The sequence below is a fragment of the Theobroma cacao genome, chromosome 9 (assembly GCF_000208745.1).
Source record: "Theobroma cacao cultivar B97-61/B2 chromosome 9, Criollo_cocoa_genome_V2, whole genome shotgun sequence".
NCBI lineage: Eukaryota > Viridiplantae > Streptophyta > Magnoliopsida > Malvales > Malvaceae > Theobroma > Theobroma cacao.
The window spans coordinates 13,681,019-13,686,449 of record NC_030858.1 but is presented as its reverse complement, the minus strand read 5'-3'; positions in this window follow the sequence as shown (position 1 = coordinate 13,686,449).

Here is a 5,431-nt window from a genome sequence, read left to right as displayed (position 1 = left end):
AGTCTGTATTTGTATCAAAATTATATATACTATGTATTCAGCCTTGAGAGGCTAGATTGCGATAAATTGCCATGTCATGCGAATAAAGATTTTATAAATCAGGTGGTAGATAAAATAATTCATAATCCCTGCAGTGGAGGTTCTATAGATCAGCCTAAGAGAAGGGGCACAGAATCAAATATTTTTATTATATTCATACCTCGATCGGAGAGCCGTGTGAAAGGTATCTCTAGAGGTAAAGATTTGAGTGCACTTCACGTGGACCACCGCGTGAGAGTGAGACTCAGCCAATGCCAAGGCATGACTAGAATTTCGGATGTAAAGACATTTAACCGCCTTGGTGGTCTCGGTCAGATGCTTAGGCCAAGGCATCCCCGGGAATGATTTTGGCAGGAGCCAAGTTTTGTGAGATATATAAGTCATGTTGATTAATTGAGTAAATTGGATATTCATGTTATGAAACATATATTGGAAAAGAATATTTTAATTCGTCTCCATTTACTCGCCTTTAGATAGTTTAGATGGTGTCTGTTTACTCACTAAGATTTTATAATCTCACCACCCTCAATTCCCCACATTTCAAGCTCAGGATAGTAAGTAGATAGTCGATTGCATCAAGGACTTCAGTTAGCCTTGCATCGACAAAATTGTAGGTTCACAGACTTGCACCTTATTGGTTAGTTGAGGACCCACGTGTCACTGTAAAAGAAATTTTATACTTCAGTTATCTGCTTTAAAGCACGTATGAATATATTTAGCTTTTACATTACAAAAATTATTTACGAATTTTTCTATAAATATTGTTTTTTTTAAATAGAATATTTTATTAAATATTATTATTTTATTCAAACTTTTATAATTTCGTTTCAAATAATTATTTTAGACATCTAAATTTACTTTAATTATGAAACATGTGTTTTTCGCCCACACATCATGTTTTTGGCGAGTTTCGATATTTTCGAAGAAAAATGACGAAAATGCCTCTGTGAGCCAGAAAATAATATTATATTATTTTGATTTGGAAACGACTTATGATTTCTTGAAATGTGAGATTTAATAACTGTCGCTCACCAGGGAGATGCGAAACCTAATGCTAAGCCTTGCGGAGTTCCGATCGGCATTCCGGGTAATAAATGTCTATCGGGACGTTGTGGTGGTTGTCATGGGCCTGATGAGAGTTCCCGGTCGTGACAACATTCAATTTTGGTTTGAGGTATTTGAATGAGGATAGCTATGAGTTGAAGGGTTTCAATGACAGTGACTAGGCTGGATCCTTATGTCACGACCTGGAACTCCCATCGAGCCCGTGACAACCGCCACTACGTCTCGATAGGCACTCATTACCCCGAATGCCGATCAAAACCCCGCAATGCTTAGTATCAGCTTCCGCATCTCCCCCGTGAGCGACAGTTATTAAATCTCTCATTTCAAAAAATCATAAGTTATTTTCAAATCAAAATAATAAAATATTACTATCTGGCTCACAAGGGCATTTTCGTCATTTTTCTTCGAAAATACCGAAACTCGCCAAAAACATGGTGTAAAGCTAAATATATTCACACATACTTTAAATCAGATAACTGAAGTATAAAATTACTTTTATAGTGACACGTGGGCCCCCAACTAATCAATAAGGTGCGAGTCTGTGAACCTACAATTTTGTCGACGTAACTCCGAGATTAATTCTCGACTTAATCAACTATCAATAAACTATCCTGAGCCTAAAAAATGGATAGGAAAAAGGGTGAGATTATGATTACATAATCCCAGTGAGTAAACAATTACCATCAAAAGCATCTAAAGCCGAGTAGATGGAGACAATCTAAAAAAAAAACGTTATATTTGAATAATGTTCATAATGCAAAATTCGTTTCGATCTATACCAAACAATTTCTTTTCATCAAAATTTCCCTGGCTTATGAGTTTCTTAAACTTGGCCCCTAGCAGAATCATTCTCGCGGGTACCCTCGTCAAGGTATCCCACTAAGACCGCTAAGGCTGTTAAATGACCCATACCCATAAACATATTTTCACATCTGACACACAGCCGTTCCTTGACGTTGGCTGAGTCTTGCTCTCACGAGGTCGCCCGAACGTGAGGTGCACTCAAATCATACCTTAGGAGATACTTCATCCAACATTTTCCCCCGAAGGTAAGTATATAATTGGGTTACCGTGCCCCTCTCATAGGCAGTCCACGAAAACCCCCACCATTGTAGTGACCGTTTAATATACCACCAGACCCATAAAATTTTCAGTAGCATAATATGGCGAATAAAATTTAATCCAGTCTACCGAGACCAATCCAAAACTGTTCACATATTTCATGCCAAACTCAAAAATTTAGCCATCATGCTACCATAGTGTCATAAGCCCCAATTTCAATAACATATAAAATCATAAATTTCAATATAGTCTCCATATACTCAATTTTTCCAAAACAATATTTGATTTCAAAACCTGTATAAATCTCATTTTTATAAAAAAAATATATTTTAATTGAAAAACATAATATTTTATAATTTAAACTCACCATTCAATAAAAGCATCAAACAAGTATAATTACTTTAGATATTTAAGACGATAAATTGTTCAGTCACTGTTCTAGGAGTCGATATACTCCTAACCCCAGTCTTCAAGTACAATCTCTGTACTTTTACCAGTGTAATTTGCTCACCACCTATCCATAATGTACAATACATAATTTACCACATTAATGCTTGACCATTATAAAATCAATTCAGGCTCGGTGTATATGCATGATATGACATGCAACTTATCCGACTACCATTTAAATGCGATGCTGACCTAATTCGACCTATTACTCGATTAAATTACTAACCCGTCCAATTTAATCCCAAATTAATTTTTTTCAGTTTCTATACCTCAATTGCACCCAAATTGACTTAATGTTCCTCAGTGTGGTGCAAATTATCAGTCTCGATAACAAATTACGAAAATACCCCTAGTGGGTAAAAATTCATATTTTTGTTCCGAAAATTCTCATTATTTTTCTAGGCTCATAATTCATCATTATTCATCATAATTCATCAAATAAACATCAAGATCAGCAGCCAATATTCCCCTAGAAAATTCGGCATAATGGGTTTCAATGGGAGAAAATTATTTCTCTAGCTTATTTTTGCTATATTTCAATATAACCTAACTAAAATCACTTAATTCAATTAAAATCAACCAAAACTCAAGCTCAAAACTCATCCATGGAGGTTTGGCCAGCATGGGTGTCCATATCCACTTTCTAATTTTGCATGGAAATGAGAAAAAATGCATGGGTAGTGAAAATCACAAGGAAAATCAATGAAATTTACCTTTTTAATGCTTGATTTCTTGATTTCTCTTGATTTTCCCCAAAATTTTTAGCTAGGGCTGTTATTTCTTTTCCCCCTTTTCTCTCCTGGTTTGGACAGCTTGAAGAAGATGAGAATTCTGGAAATTTTGGCCTTTTTAAAGGCTAAATAATATAATATTATTTTATTCTTTTTTTTGTTTTATTAATTTCTTAAATTCTAGCCATCCATTTGTTTCCAAATTTTCACCATACACTTGTCCCACATATCCATAGCTTAGATAAAATTCTCAGACTTATCCAAAGTTTTGGTGGAGTAATTTTTGAAAATTACATTTTTACCCAAAAAACTGAAAAATCGCTTATAGACATATTTTTCATCCCTTATACTCATACCATTCTCCAATTTGTCAAATGTGATCTAAATTCTCTCAAAATCTCAAAATTTATCCGCGAGTGGAAAAATTACGATTTTACCCCATACACTCGAGAAATCACCGGAAATAAACTTTTTCACTGCCAAACCCTCAAATTATACTCCAATAAGTTAAATGGGGCCAAAAAATCTTTTCTAAAAATTTCCATTTTGTCCCCAAGTGGCAAATGACCATTTTACCCCTAGATAGTGAAAATTTCGATTTGACTCCAAATTGATCCTCGAACTCCGAATTACCATTTTGAGTCATCCCTGAACTTTGAAAGTCTTAATTTCACCTTAAAATTCCTATTTGAACTAGTTCGAGACTGAATCGACTTAATGGTACTATTAGGGGCAATATCATCTTTTAACGATTTCTCGAACTTCCTAAATATGCAAACATTCTATTGAGTATGTAAATGACGTCGTAATTATTTTATAAAACAGGGTTTGACACCTTAAATGATTCCAAAGTACATATGGATATTGTTTCTTTTTTTGGTAGTGCTGTGTTTACATGGAATTCTAAGAAACAACAAATGGTGACACAATCATCAACTGAGGTTGAGTATTTGCAACTGTTATTGCTGTTAATCATGTGCTGCTACTGAGAAAGGTGTTAAAGGATTTAAAGTTTAGGCATGAGAATGGCACTATGATTTTTGCCAAAAATCCTATTCAACATGGTATGATGAAGCATATAAGGGTCAAATACCATGCTTTGAGAGTTATAGTAAAGGAGAATGAAATCACTCTACAATACTATCCTATTGGTGAACAACTTAATGATATTATCACTAAGAGTCTGGGTAGAAAGAGGTTCGGATATTTGACATCTTTCTTGGGGGTGTTTCAGATCAAAGATTTTGGGGAAGTGTTGAAGATTTAATATTTTCACTGAAAGTGAAAGAGATGAAGAATGGCAGGAATCAACGATAGTTTGAAACCTAAAGAACTAAGTCTAAGAAACGGTGTAGTTTTGCGTTTTACTTTACCAAATTATAGTGCCTAAACGGCTGTCTCTATGTTGTTTCACTTATGATTTTTACTTAATGTCATACGGTATCATGCTTTGCCGTTTCAATCTTGTTTGTTGTTTCTTCCTTTTACGCATAATAGTGTTGTCATTTTGAGTCAAATGTAAGGCTTAACAACCATGTTGTTGCTACCATTGCAAAGCACAGAAAACAATGTCATCGTTTTTTGTGCTTAACTGACTATTTTGATTTTTCACATTAACCAAGGTTAAATCTATAGAGCCTAGTATGTTTAGCATGGATATATAAACCTTAATGAAAATAACCGTCGTGAGTTTTTCCCCAAAATTTGAGTATTCTCTATTGACTCAAGCTTTTCTCTCTGTTTTTGAGTTCATCTTATTTTACTAGAAACTTTACTCTCAAAACCTCTTCAAAGCCAACTTGTCTGCATGTAGGAATGTAAAAAGTGTCGCATCATGCATTTGGAATTTTAGTCTAGATTCATGCCATGTTTTAGTTTTGTGTATGAAGATTAAGTAGGTCTATCTCGTACTAATGCTATTGATGCAGAAACATAAAGACAATTGAAGAAAAAGATTGAAGAAATAAAAAGTATATTTTTTCTCAGAGAAAAAAAAAAACCTAAGACTCTAATAAAGTATACTAAGACAAAAGTATATTATCCTTTCTTTGTCTTGGTAAAGTAAGTTATTTGAATAATTGTAT